The 14,487-nt window shown below is 33.3% G+C and overlaps 3 long non-coding RNA genes across 6 annotated transcripts; 2 read left to right on the top strand and 1 right to left on the bottom strand.

The window, feature by feature from the left end:
• Positions 1-32: 32 nt before the first annotated feature.
• Positions 33-1,933, bottom strand: LOC124448274. The gene is made up of 2 exons (XR_006948989.1): positions 1,293-1,933; positions 33-685 (listed from the first exon to the last, which is right to left on the bottom strand). It is a non-coding gene; the product is annotated as an uncharacterized LOC124448274 (long non-coding RNA).
• Positions 1,934-2,047: 114 nt separating this feature from the next.
• Positions 2,048-6,210, top strand: LOC124448275. Of its 4 annotated transcripts, XR_006948991.1 has the most exons (8): positions 2,048-2,308; positions 2,828-2,935; positions 3,268-3,369; positions 3,794-3,874; positions 4,149-4,208; positions 4,379-4,518; positions 4,830-5,031; positions 5,767-6,210. It is a non-coding gene; the product is annotated as an uncharacterized LOC124448275 (long non-coding RNA). The 4 variants fall into 4 exon arrangements; XR_006948993.1 differs by lacking the exon at positions 4,379-4,518; XR_006948990.1 differs by having other exon boundaries at positions 4,149-4,518.
• Positions 6,211-6,338: 128 nt separating this feature from the next.
• Positions 6,339-9,731, top strand: LOC124448278. The gene is made up of 3 exons (XR_006948996.1): positions 6,339-6,453; positions 7,091-7,192; positions 9,108-9,731. It is a non-coding gene; the product is annotated as an uncharacterized LOC124448278 (long non-coding RNA).
• The last annotated feature ends 4,756 nt before the right edge of the window (positions 9,732-14,487 follow it).

Raw genomic sequence — 14,487 nt, 5'->3', positions numbered from 1 at the left:
CTTTATTTCTAAAATAATTTTGTTTTATGTTATAACCAAGTAGTAACTTTTATTGTATGATTCACAAACATACTAAAGTGTATTGGGATGACAGAATTTTATAACATAAATATGGTTAAATAAATACTATCCTGTTAGTTTTTCATATTCTTTAATACATTCAGTAATTTTTTACCCAGCTCCATAAGCCTATGACCATATTCCATATTCCTATAATTTCCAAGAGGTACACATTTCATACCATACATACCACCCCAACATGCTGCAGCCAATATTCCTGTACTGTCACTATCTCCACCATGAAACATAGCAAAGAACACAATTGAAACCAGGTATCTTTTGCCACCATCAAAGAATGGTAACCAATCATTGGTGCATCATGACCATGGGACCCACCCCAACCTGCATAACTCAGAGATTTATAAAAAGCATCACGTTCAGGTATGTTATATGTCACTGGAAACTTTCATTCAATGGTTCCACTCATTAATCCCCCTAGTTCAAGATATGACTCCCAACTAGTAGCGCCAGGCTTTCTTGTTTTCTTCTACATCTCGACCAACCTTCTCAATGTATTCCCAAACTTTGGGTAAAACACTTAAAAGTCCTGCTCTCCCACTTTTTGGAGGTATCTTCTGTATAGCATACGCTGTAAATAAAGCTGCAGTAACAGCCCCAAGATAACCTATAATTAAAATTTTTATCTTTAAAGATTGCTAATTTCAAGTCACTTAAATTATGATGATCCTATTTACATAATAACAGCATTTTGATGTGAATCATGGATTCAATGGCTCTAGTAATGAAGATATAAAAGCAAGAACTGCAATGGCAATTCAAACAGCTTTTAGAAGACAGAAATTTTGAAATGTGGAAAAGCGATAAAAAGGATAAATCAAAGATATGGTGATTAAAAGCAAGAATGTTAGAAGGATGGAGGATTTGAGATGTCGTTCTGGAATTACATAATTTTTTTTTTCTGGAATTACTTACATCTTTTATTTCATTTATAAATTGATATTAGATAAAAGGATATGAAACATTCATGGTAACGGCTTGATCAAGTAAGTAATCAAAGGAAGAGTTGAAGGTAAAACATCTAAGAAAAGCAAAAGGATTGAAAAGCTAAATTACTATAAAGATTTGTCAAAATGAAAAGCAATGCAGATAACAAGAAAACCTAGCAAACTTTATACAAAGCAACACTTGTCGATAGACAGAACACTAGACATTAGTGACTTGATAATTGATACATGATCTGAAATCGTTGCTTTATTATGAAAGGTGAATACCTGTGGGGTGATTATGAGTCATCCTTCCACTTTCAACAGCAATTTCAATTAACATTTCAATTTGATCTTCACAAGGAAACATCAAACCTATACACATGGATCTCATAGCTGCACCACATCCGCCACCTCATTCATTAAAGGGTATAATGTAACCTTTTTCCTCAAGAGGTTGTAACATGAAACATGCGTTTGTTGTGGTCTGACCAGGAGCTCTTTCCCACATATCCTCAGCACATGTCTTCTTGTACTTTGTAACCATAATGCACAATAACTCTTCCGTTGTTGTCCATTCAGAAACCAACGCTTCTGCTGTAGCAATGTGTAGTACAGTGTCGTCACTAACCCTCCATCCTTTAATGTCAATTTTATCAAGTCCTCCGAGTTTTTCTAGTTCTTCATGAATTTGAGTACCACTGTAACAGAATTCCCACAAACCATTTTTATAACCTAGAGCATCCCCCCCACTCCACTGAGAACCATAACTGCTTCGTATTTCTAGGATAATTCGACCGTATATTTATAAGCCATTTTTAATGTTTACTTCAGGGTATTTTCATGAACGTTTAACATGGATTTTTGAAACGCGGAAAACACCAGGCTTACCTCAACTTATAAAAACAAAAATCTTTTCTTTGCTTTGTGTCAATATTGTTTCAAACTATTCTGTTTAGATTTAGACGAGAGCGTTGGGAGACTGGGACTGTAATCCTTAATCTTTACCCGATTCCATGATCTTTAATCTGATTAACATGTTGCTAGTATCAAAGATACGTTAAGAGTTGAAAAAGCTTTTTTAGCGATAATATTGGAAAATATGGCGTTTGCATTGGTGAATTTTTACAACGAAAATACATGGGATATCATTCCATATTCTAACATCATTTTTTAGGATGAAAATATGTCGAAAGACAAAGATGAACTTAAAGGATTCAAAACATTAGTCATGTGGAGCGATGGAAAAACAAAGGGAAACGGCAAGTCGAGGGAATTTCCTGCAGAGATAATAGAGGTTTCAGGTTAGTATTTTTAGTCTGTTGTAGAATTTTTTGTAAAATTTGTAAAAGCTTGTATAATTCAGCCAAAAAGCTAATTGCTAGTGCATGAAGCTCTTTCTCTTTGTTATCATTTCTTTTATGAAACATCTTAGCTTTGCTATATATCTGTAAATTTCTGTGTGAAAATCTATTTGTTTATTTCTCTGTCTTGTTTGTAGAAATTGTCATAGTTGATATGAAGGTTGCTGTTATCAATTCAACTTACTGCTTTTTTAGGAGGGAAATACTTTCTGATAAAAAGCCTTTGCTTGAATGTTGTTCTTTCTTCTAGATAGGAATAGTTCAATTACAATATTGACAATAATGATGTGTCTATTTCCCAGATTTTAACTTGTTTGCTCTTAAATACATGTAGTAATACATTAGGCCAAACTTTGCATAAGGTCGTTTCCTTATAATTTCAGGCATGCTACTGCTCCTATTGAAAATTATTATTTTTTAATAGTTATTAAATAGTCATCTATTATTTTGTATAAACAGATAGTAAAGATTATTTGCTCAAGACAATGAGAAAAGAAGAAACTTTCTCTATAAATACTGGCAAAGGGTCTCGCAAAAAAATTCACAAAGCAAAGTTTACAATTAAAAGTGAGTGAATCAGATGATGTGGTGAGTTGCCCGAAATATTATATTGACCACATTTTGTTTATATGGTGTTTACTGCATGTTTCTCAATTATTGCTGCCATCATCTATAGTTAGCACTCATGTCACTAATGTGATGATGCATTCATGGAAATTTGTTAAGTACTCCATATGGTATTCATGATTCAAATGTATTAGCTACTAATTCTATGTTCAAAGGTCTGCATTGCTGAACAAGGCTATGAGCCTAAGAATTTAAATGAGAAGTAGTAGCTAATAACAAACTTTTCAAACAACATGTATAAAATTTTGTATTGTTGTTCTTGTTACCATCAGGAGCACAGTATTCCTAAAAAGCTAAAGGCATCCAGGTCAAAGAAAACAGAGGCTTGCTGCTCAGCCAGCCTTGCTTCACTTATAAAAGAGTTATTAACCAAGGTATGTACTATACACAATGATAAAACTAATTATTCTTATCTCTAAATTATGCAATTTTATTATTAATGAGGAATGCTAGGGAATTAAGGTCATTTTTCAGAATAAAATTTGGATGTTGTTTGTTTAAATGCTAAAAAAGTTAATACTGTAGGATATGTTCCCGTTAATCATAAAATGCTGTTAATTTGAAATTCATTTCTAGTTTCTAAGTGAAAAATCTTTTAAAATGCAAACACTGTACAGTGTAAGGCTTGTATCGGGCAATCATACAAAAGAATTTTCAACCAGTGGGGCTTATGAAATTAAAAAATTGAGATTTATCATTATAATATATTGTACTTGTTGTTAGTAAAGTACACCTTATTAGTTGGTACTAAAAAGAAAATATTGTTGAATATTGCCTAAGTTCTTGTTGATTATTTAGGAGAGTCAGTCAGATGAAGGTAGTGCATTTTGCAATGATAAATGCAAGTATAAAAAAGAAGCCTTGGAACTCAAAGAGAGGGTAAGAATGCTGGAAAATCAGATCAAAAGACTTAATAAGCAAATTGACAATGACAATGGTGAGCTTGAGGAAAATTTACTTCATTTGTATTTTCAAATCAATGCTTTCTCTGCTTTTCACTTTTGTCTTCCAAAATGGAGAAATTTGTAAATTGCTTGTTCTATTCAGTATATTTTGGATTTGAAATTTAGTGTTTGGGTGAGAAACAACAACTCAATATTACGTAGTGTCATCAACCTTTAGAAGGTTATGATATATCGTTTTAAATTTATAGATTTAGAACTTCATTAAAAAAGTAATGAGGATATGTGTGTACCTTGGAAGATTCCGCCAGGTAACTTCCACAAAGATCATTTTTGACCAGAACTTCCCTCAGTAAATCCCCGTCCACCCCATCCACCACATCTTTGTCACCCATTGAAGGTTTGCTTGTGGTGGAGAATAGATTCACCCCAGCTTTATCTGGGAGAAGTAGCTCTTACTCAAACCTTTCAAATCTTCCAGAAGAAAACCCTTCCCCCATAACAACTGCTGTGTTTAAGAGCTCTATCAATGGGCTATCAAATGAAACCAACTAAACTATGGAAGAAAGCCCTCTGGATTGCTCAAATGCAACAACTGAAGATACTTCTCTCCCCGAAATGGTGTGTTTTGTCTGTACCTAGCTTTAAATGGTACTAAGCATTAGATTTGGTTGATAAACGGACATGCAATTAAAACTGATCTATTAGAATAAATTAATTATGTAACACTGACTTATCAAATGGACATAATTCAAGTTGTAATGTGCAGCAATCCTTTTTAAATTATTTACGTTTGTGTTAGAATCGTAACTGAGGGTTGCTTTTTCATGAACACTTTGAGTAAATAAAATAGCTCCATTTAATTGGAGATGGAACATTTGGAACTCCAGTAATATAAATTTCACATGCTGTTATTCTTCAATTTATTTCAGGTCACTTTGGGACCAAATTTGGTTGTCAAAATGCATGTCCTTAAAAGAATCGTTGCGAAGAAAGTTGGATCATATGTTGCTAACTTAATGGGGGCAACCTTATCCCATGAACACATGGCTACCCACAGCTACAAGGGCCAAAAAGGGAAAAATGGTCAGGTCAAGCCTCGGCTTGATTCCATATACACTACCTCTTTAATTTGTAAGTAGATATATGGTTATTTGTGTCGGAGAACTGTTGAAAGGCATTTTTAAACATTTCAAGGACTTTTTCAGTATAAATATTTAGACTCTGCATTTTCGAGCACGTTTGACCTGCCGTAAACATCTATTTTTACATGTTCTCCTATGCAGACATAGTATATTGTTCAAACATCCTCTGTGCCATGTCTTGTATGGGACAATAAGTGGTAATAATGAAAATTTATGTTGAGTTCAAGTTACTCACCATATCTCTTTTCGTAATATACTCTATATCTTCAGTAACAAGCATGAGTGAACTTAATGATCGAACTGATTTTTATTATCTTACAAAGCAGTATTTATAGTCTTTATTACAAATAACAAATATTATTATTGGTCGGTATAGTTCCTCTATTTTAGCTATATATGGTACATAAGGAAATTTAACTAACATCAATAACTGTTCCTTGGCTGTTAGCCGTGTGGGAACGGATACATTGGTAAACCAAACTACGCACGAACTATTTCCTTAACATGTACTGTGGTTTATGAGCATGACTCAACAATTTAATGTATCTTTTAATATTTTAAACTTACTGTTGTGAACTACTATTTTGTTTTGATACTTTGTGTTTGTATTGAAGACCTAGTCAAGTTTATTAGCTTTTGTCTTTGCTGACTTCCCACCTTATGATCCATCAGAAAATATCCTTTAGAGTTGAGGTGGACATTATTCCTCTATCTTTTTTTCTAGAGCATGCAACGAGTGTGAAGTATTCAAATATGCCACGCCAGATTATAGAAGAAGATGTTGTAAAAGCTATAAAGTTCAAACTTAATAACGAGGAACAAGCATGGAATAAACAACACGAATCCTGTAAAGAGTAACATTACCTGTCTATAGTATGTTTTTCTATTAAGTCTATCCATGCAACTTAATGATATTTTTCTATAAAAGAAAAAAATTGATGAATAAGGTATGTGTGTGTTGATATGTCTGTATAGAAGGAAGTTAAATTGTTTATTATAGCTGTTATTAGTCGTTCGGTTCAGTTGTTATATTTGTAAAATATGTGTTATTATATTAGTGCTTGACGAAGCAAACTTACTTGAAATTGCAATTGTAATCATGTTATCATTGAATGGTTAAATATTTAGATCGTTTAGAAGCAGAAATACCATTATTTTAATGATGAAATCGGTGTATCTTTGCATTAAAATATACAGCGTCACTTATTAAATATAAGTTCATACTTTACAATGCAGCAAAATAGTTTTGTTCATCTTTGTATATTGTCACGACATAACATTATCAATGTCGATTGTGCTCAATTTAATGCGTCTTTGCTTTCATTTTTTGTTTTTCATGACAATCTATTCATACAACTTCCAGAACGTTAAATACCAAAACCTGAAAGTTTCAACCGTCGACCAGTTGAAGGTTTGTAAGACATAAAACAAAGAATTATCATGCGTGTTTACGCGTTGTATAAATTTGACTTTAATTGTTCGCCAACTGTTAAGTCATTTATACACTTTTTATAAATTTAGTCTTACCCTACAGCGAAGCAACGTATGAAGTGCAAAGGCTAAGTCTTCGATAACTAATGTTAACACTGTAATGTTTTAAATAAAATCTTCAAAATAATAACTTCAGCTCCCCCAAGCCCACTCCCCCCCACTGTTCAAGCATCCCTTTCCTAATACCATAAATTTTATATTATAGATAACCCTTAGCAACTTGTTATACTGTAGTTGTAGATCAATCAAACAAAGTTACAAATTTAAACAACAACAATTGCTTACTAAAAACAAATCACTGTCATTTGAAGCTAAGTATGTTTACAATGATGTGTTTGTATGTTAAAGTAGTTAAATACCTGGTAGAAATTATTAGTTGTTAAATGAAGACAGTCTATTTATTAAATATATGTGTTAATTCTTTTACTTTATGATGTATTAAATCACATTTACGCCTTATTAAACAAATTTATTTTAAAATTGAATATTTATCAACTTTGAGTAGTTTAAGTATTCTATATGAACTGTTTATTAACACATTTTCTCATTTAATTTAGGTTTATAAAACCATCTTTTATTGCTACAAACACTTTATCTGACATCATTGAGAAATGGCAAACTTGTGATTCAAATATGGACAACTTTGTGTAAAGCTTAAGGTACCAACCACATGCCTTTCATATCTGTGCATACAAAGCGAAAAAAACACTTTCTTAGGTGAACTTATTTGAATTGCACTTTGTTTTAATACTGATGTGTGTTACATGTTTGGCTTGAACATTTTTAACAACTTACAAGATGTTTCAAGTCCAATAACTATGTATTTTTCCTGTTAAGTTATATGATTCGTCTTATCAGAATATGCTATAAAGATATTAAACTGTGCTATGGCGTCGCCTGAACGATATTTGAGGGGAAGGAGAATATTCATATATATTGGATATGCTGTATAAAGTTGCTTTTGAAATTTATTGTTTTTAGCAAATTATCATATGCATTATGCATTCATGGATTTTTCCTCCCGCCAAAATCGTTCTGGCGGCACACTGCAACTGTGATTATGTCGATTATTAGTTGTTAAAGCAATTTTCCATTGAATCATTTGTTCTTACTGTCATGATATTGAATATTAACTTATGTTTGCAAAAAGAAATGGTGAATGAACGTTTACCTAAATGTTACAATATTTACTTGCTCTGAAATCTAATAAATTTGGCAGCCAAAATAACAACACTGTAATGGGTACAAAAGTAAGATTTAAGTCACAAAATAGCTAAAAAGGGGTTGAACTTCTTCCAAGGAGCCTTAGAATATGTCGATAACTTTTCTGCACGTTTCATAATGCTATCAAACAAACTGACAAATCATCTAAATATAGAACTTACACATTTGAGAAATATGTCTTACGAAAGCACAAGCAATATTACCGAAATTTCTAAACTGTCAACGAAGGTATTGTCGAAACAGCGAATTTATGTGGATGGCTGTTTATCAGACAATATTTCGAGCTGTTACAGATGGTTTTTACATACATGCACCTATAAGATCCTCGCTATATTTAGTCAGTTTATAAATGTTTATTTGCTTTTTGATTTATCTCTATTGTTCTCGTAAAAATCTCAATGGTTTTTATTGATGCTACTGATTTTTGGTTTGATTTTTCAATGTGACATTGGTCATTACTATTCAATGAATACAAATACACTAAATTTGCCATCTGTCTCGAACACACGATGTGGTTGAGTGCACAAAAGTACAGTTTTCACAGATTGTGGTGTATACTTGCAATGAAGGAGAGCCGTAATTGTCTTGCTCAAATTTTTGCGACTCCCTGCGATATTTTTAGCAGTTGAGAAACCTCGTGGCAAAGAGAATGCCTTTAAATCTTCTCCTAAGGTAGAGTACTGCAAGATTCAATGAATACTTGGACAAAATTAAAGTGTACTTTCTAAATTCATAATCGTGTCATTAATCTTACCCTACCACATTATGTTTCGTTACTTTGCATAACGACATTAAAACGCAAAATACTTGAAAATTTTTATGAGTTTATTATTTTAACGCATTGAAGGATTACTTATTGTCTTTATGAAAGGTTACAAGCTCCAAAAGGGGACAGTCAAATTAAAAATGTTTAGTCATGACGTCAATTAAAGAAATATTAACATATTTAAATTCGTGTGTTTTAACTTCAACTTCAACGGAAAATTAGTCACTTTAACTTTGAAGAAAGAAAGGTAAATTCTGTTTTATTACTGAGGAAGTAGGTATGAGTTACTTCGAATAATCAACTAGTCTTAGTGTTGTCATCGAATTCCAAATATAAAAGCTTTCACTGTAAAATGCTTTGATCGTTTGAAATTTCTTGTTGCATCGTTCAAACTCAACTCACTAAAGCTATTTGTGCAATGTAGGTGAATGTTCTACCATTTGGATAGTCTAGCAGAAAACATATTACAATTTTCTTATTCTCAATATATCTGATTAAGAATTTAAAAACGCAAACTATCGTCTTATTTAGAGTTATTCATCATGAAATCTCATACATATGTTTCGTATTTTCTTATATTGTAGATCCCACATGGATGGAGTTGTGAAATTCCCTTTATCTCCTGTGTCATTCACTTCGATTACTCTTACTAGTTTGTTATTACTTATGTGTCATGGTGATTCATGGCCAAGAATGTTTATCTGTAGTTTGGTTTCTTTCTTGATGTCAGTTGTTTGTTCATATAATGATGATGGGCCCCATTGTTATACGAACCCACTAAAGGTGGTCAACTGATACTCACAGAAGATCAACTCTGCACTAAGCATTCTTTGAGTGATAATATAACTGGAGTATTCAAGTGGTCCCTTTTCCTTCGCTCGAAGTTCCCATAAGAGTGCATTGTAAATTGTATTCGATAGAAATGGCGGTTCATGATTTAGGAGCTACTTTATTGGTTAATGATGTCGGTTACTTCGTGTATGAAATGGTATAAACATATTGAATGGACATCTCATAACGGCATATGTACGTATGAACATTAACATTGAAGTGATTGGACTATTCTACAAAGATGGAAAACAAGCGAATGGAAAAACACGATCCATGTCTTGTGGTTTGTAAGTTGTGTTGATACGTGCTGTATGAGTAACTGCATAAGATAGTTAAAAAAGGATCCTGATGGTCTATTTTTATAATTTGAACCTTAATTGTGAAAAACACCCAAATTAGGGAAAAATGTCAATAAAAGATGTCACTTGCTTTGAGAAAATAGCTGGCTTTCACTTGCTACCTTTTCTAATTACATGAAACGGTTGTAAAGAAAATTGCCATAGTGCAAAAATAGGGTTCATTAAATTCTAAAATAAAAATGTTACAACAAATTTCTATGATATACAATTAAAAACTGTGCGGTGAGGAAAAAGGAAGAGACCTACAAATTCACCTGAATTGGAATGACCACGAAAGCGTTTGAAAATCAGATATTTAAGTTTTGTTCTTTTCGATATATTTAAGTTTGCTGACATTTATAACGTGTTTTTTATAGAGTAGCGCTATGTTTCTAGACCTACTAACTGGACAATGAATGAGTCGAGCAAGTCAGAAAGAAGCAGTCCGAAGCAAGCGTCCTTGCTGAAAGATTCACACTTGCGACTTTAGTTATGCATAATGTTCACCAGTATAGCACATTTTCAAAATCAACCGTTAAAAATTTACGTAAAAATAAATTTTCACAATTGTTAAATATTCTGACAAAACACACGAGTGAAAGCCAGCTATTATTGAAGGTTTTTAATGAAGCAATGTAGAAATTTTAAATGTAATGAAATCTAGTAGACATCAAATATGATTTTTATGCAAGTCATGACGTCACTTTGGTCATTTCATTTTTCATTGTTATTGGCAGGTGAATGGTCAGGTCGTACAGACTGAATAATTTTTTCACATGATTTATATATGGGCTGCTTTTAGTTTTCATTTTTCATCTATGTATTAAAATTTCTGTTAGCACTCTGCGCTCTTTCATTTTTTATTCTTTACCAAAGACTGCGTTTCTTTTATTCCAGCACAAAACATTCACTGTGTTTAATAGGGTAGTCAGCCCACTTTTTTGTCGCTCTGTAAATTTAAATTTTTTATATGAACGATGTACGTTCCGACTACGCTGCATGTTAAAGTAGATCATCGGGATCATTGGAAACAACAAAAATATGAAACATCTTGAAACAACAAAAATTTGAGGAAATTTTTCTAAATTTTCGATCTTTTCTTTAATTGGAGGGTTTTTTACCAGATCCACCGGTTTTCCCTCACATTTCGTTTTGTTTTGAAAAAAAAACAGTGTACACATTTGGGGCCAAGCGAAGCCATTTCTCATAACATTATTTATCGTAGTTATCATGAATATTCACGTTTTTTTTCCATTTCTTGGCGTTTGGGTTTAGCTCCCAAAACACTGCAATTTAACAAAATAGGTACGCTATGCGTACATATTGGTACCCTGCAATTATACAGCTACTGAATGAAGTAGATTTAATAGACCTTTTCAAGGTTATCGTAGCCATATTGCAGGGGGTGCAAAAACATTGGGCCGAGCGCGCGGTCACGCATGGCGTCCATATAAATTACTAATAAATGCGCAAAAATTACCCTTATACATATTGGCCATTTCTTTCAAAAATATTTCTCAAACTCGTCCATTTTAATAGTCGAATTATTATTTGCGATCTTTTATACATGTGAGTCCAATTTTGTGGTAATCAAAAAGCGCAAAGTTAAAGAAAACATTTGTTTTCTTTGAACAACTTCACTGTCGTTTCAGCGATGTTCTTGAGTTCGCAAATGTGCGGAACTCATAAGCCAAGTCAAACGAACTAAACCCTAAACTAGCCGAGTAGCCGTGAGCAGTCATAGCCGAATGGTAAAAAATGCGCGTTGTGCAGTTAGATATTGCGATAATGATAAACGCTATCCTGATTATCAAGTTAAGAGGTCTCACGTAGAAAAGTTAGTTTTTCATAAGTGGCCCAAAGATCAAGCACTTGCTGAAATTTGGCGAAAACAAATTGCAAACAGCAGAGCCGATGACTTTAACCCAAAGCCTGGTGCACAAGGTACTTTCATTTGCTCAAATTATTTTCCCTTGGGAAGAACCTCAAATAATCGCTGAACGGATTATCCTTCAGTTTTTATTACGCTATCAGAGTACGAGCAATCGAGGACTCCGCTTAAACATAAAGGAAGAGAAACATGGACGACATCAAAGCGTCCTCATCAAGCCTATGACACCGAGGATTCTTATTCAAGTTTTGATGGAAATCCAGCAAAATCTGAGGCGTCTTTACTCCCTGTCCCTTTGGAATTTGAACAGTTGACGAGAGAGTATGATGTAAGGTTTCATCCGGCCTGCCATCAACTAACAGTTTTAAGTGTGTATTTGAATACTTGGTTATTTCTTCTTCTGGCTGTTTAGTCGCAATACATAATAATAAAAATAGCAATGTCACTTTACAAATAATTGGAAATACTAATAAAAGTTTGCCGTATAATAGTTCCTCGTGATACTTGTTGACTTTGCTGTAGACATGTGCGTGTGTTGCGAACTCAAGAACATCGCTCAAACGACGGTCAAGTTGTTCAAAGAAAACAAATGTTTTCTTTAACTTTCCGCTTTTTGATTACCACAAAATTGGACTCACGTGTATAAAAGATTGCAAATAATAATTCAACCATTAAAATGGACGAGTTTGAGAAATATATTTGAAAGAAATGGCCAATATGTATAAGGGTAATTTTTGCGCATTTATTAGTAATTTATATGGACGCCATGCGTGACCGCGCGCTCGGCCCAATGTTTTTGCACCCCCTGCAATATGGCTGCGATAACCTTGAAAAGGTCTATTAACATAGTTAAAATAAAATTATATATTTAATATTATTTACGTCAAACTTGCTCAAGATTTGAAAATGTTCTTTACTTATATGACCTGACACAAGCCAAATTTCCAAAAACTTACTTAGTTTTTACCTTGAGCACGAGTCATATTTTAACCCTATTTTCGTGAACATACTTTTCACTTTGAATAAAAATAGTTATTACTTGCCAAAATTTTTCTGTCAGATAAACCATTGGAAGGTCAACTATTTCCATTCAAGATTTATGCAAGATTTATGCAAGATTCTTGTACGCTGATAACTTTGGAGACGTTTTCCAAACTGTTTAGTTCTTTATACACCCTGTAGGCTATATGGCAAAGCAATATAGCTTCACAATAAGCGCCGGGAACTTTTCAAATATCGTTTGGTAAATCACAGTACCTATATTAACAAACGGATTGAGGGGCAAAGGCCCCACCCTCCAAGTCAACCCCACCCCTCAAATGATCAATGTCCTAACTAAATCAAACATTTACAGCCTGCATATCATTTCCTTATTCGTATTCTCTAAATAGAAAATAGTAACGACTGTAGTAACTCTACAGTGCATATACAAATATCTAACAAACAGATAAAATTTAAGGCGTTTATAACACATTTTTGTGAAATAAACAGATTCATATTGCACACATTTAAAAAGAAAATAACTCTTACAAACAAATCAGAAAAACTTAATATTGCACTCAAAATTGATAACGAACACATGTACTCTATCACTTAAAATGAAACGATAAACGTGTTTCCCATGTTCAAAAACCGAAAGTCTTTGTCTCTTGTGTATTTTTGGTGCTACCACATTTTTGTTTCTCCTCGTCTACCTTCGCTTTCTTTGGACTTGAAACGTCGACTGCAGAATGAGGTTGAAGTGCATTTGCAATCTGGCATTCTAACAAGTCCAACTCACTAAATTCACTCATGTCTTTAAGTGCACAGATTAAAATAAACGACGTTAAAACTACTGCATAAGGACATTAATCTTTTCATTTTTGAATTTTAATTACTTGTCTTACACTGAAACAATCATTACTAACTGATAATCACTTAAATGAAAACAAGGCATCTTAGGCCCCGTCCACACGTATCCGAATTCGTTCGTATTCGCAACTATTTTGTTGCAGTTACGCTTATCGTCCACACATATCCAGCAAAAAAGCCAGTACCTTTTTTATAAAATTTTCACTTGGCGGGCGAAAGAGGAAAAACGGCACAACAAAAATTGTGGCCTTGAGGTTTGGCAAATGCCCAAATTCTAAAGAAAAATTTTTTAACTTCAGCTTTGCTTCTGTATATCCGTAGATTTAGGAACCACAAGAAAAATAACTTGTCAACTTTTCCAACTTAATTTTTGCTTTTATTACTTTTATCAGAAACATTTTTTCTCTTCTCTCCATTTTGTAAAGTCTCAATAATATGGCTTTCCATATTCATAGACATTGCCAAATTTTGCAGGACATATTCAATGAACAATCCTACACAATATTCGAAAAACCAGAATTTGCCACAAAAGCGTAGCGAAAAAATATCGTTATCAACTTATCAATGAACCGTCGGGCGAAAACGTTAGGCTTGAATTTTATTGGATTATTTGCATGAAATCAATCGCAAAATTTGCTATTTTAAAATTGAATAACTTTATGAATTACTTACAAGATGGTAGATGGCTGTGAAGGAAGCTATGAAAGGGCATAATCTCCTTTTCGAGTAAATAAAGAGAATATCTGACAGCAATTCTGAACAATACTGCCTTACACTTCGGGGCCGAAATGACGTTACTAAGGGGGGGGTCAAATCCTTTCTCTGAGGGAAAATTCCCCAAGATATGTAGTTGAAAAAGGCACTGGAAAACGCATGCTTTAACCGCAAACTTTTAAAAACGTTGTCCAGAGTGGAAACTTTTGAAAACGCATTGAATCCGAACACGTTTAGACGCACTGTAACCGGAATGATTTAAAAACGCTGACCAATCCACATTTATCATGCATTATCCTATGGATTAAAATGGTGCGTAAAGTGATTCCTTTTATTTTA

Source organism: Xenia sp. Carnegie-2017, unplaced genomic scaffold, assembly GCF_021976095.1.
Source record: "Xenia sp. Carnegie-2017 unplaced genomic scaffold, XeniaSp_v1 HiC_scaffold_23, whole genome shotgun sequence".
In the NCBI taxonomy this organism is placed as follows: Eukaryota; Metazoa; Cnidaria; class Anthozoa; order Malacalcyonacea; family Xeniidae; genus Xenia; species Xenia sp. Carnegie-2017.
This window is presented reverse-complemented; position numbering and strand designations above follow the sequence as displayed.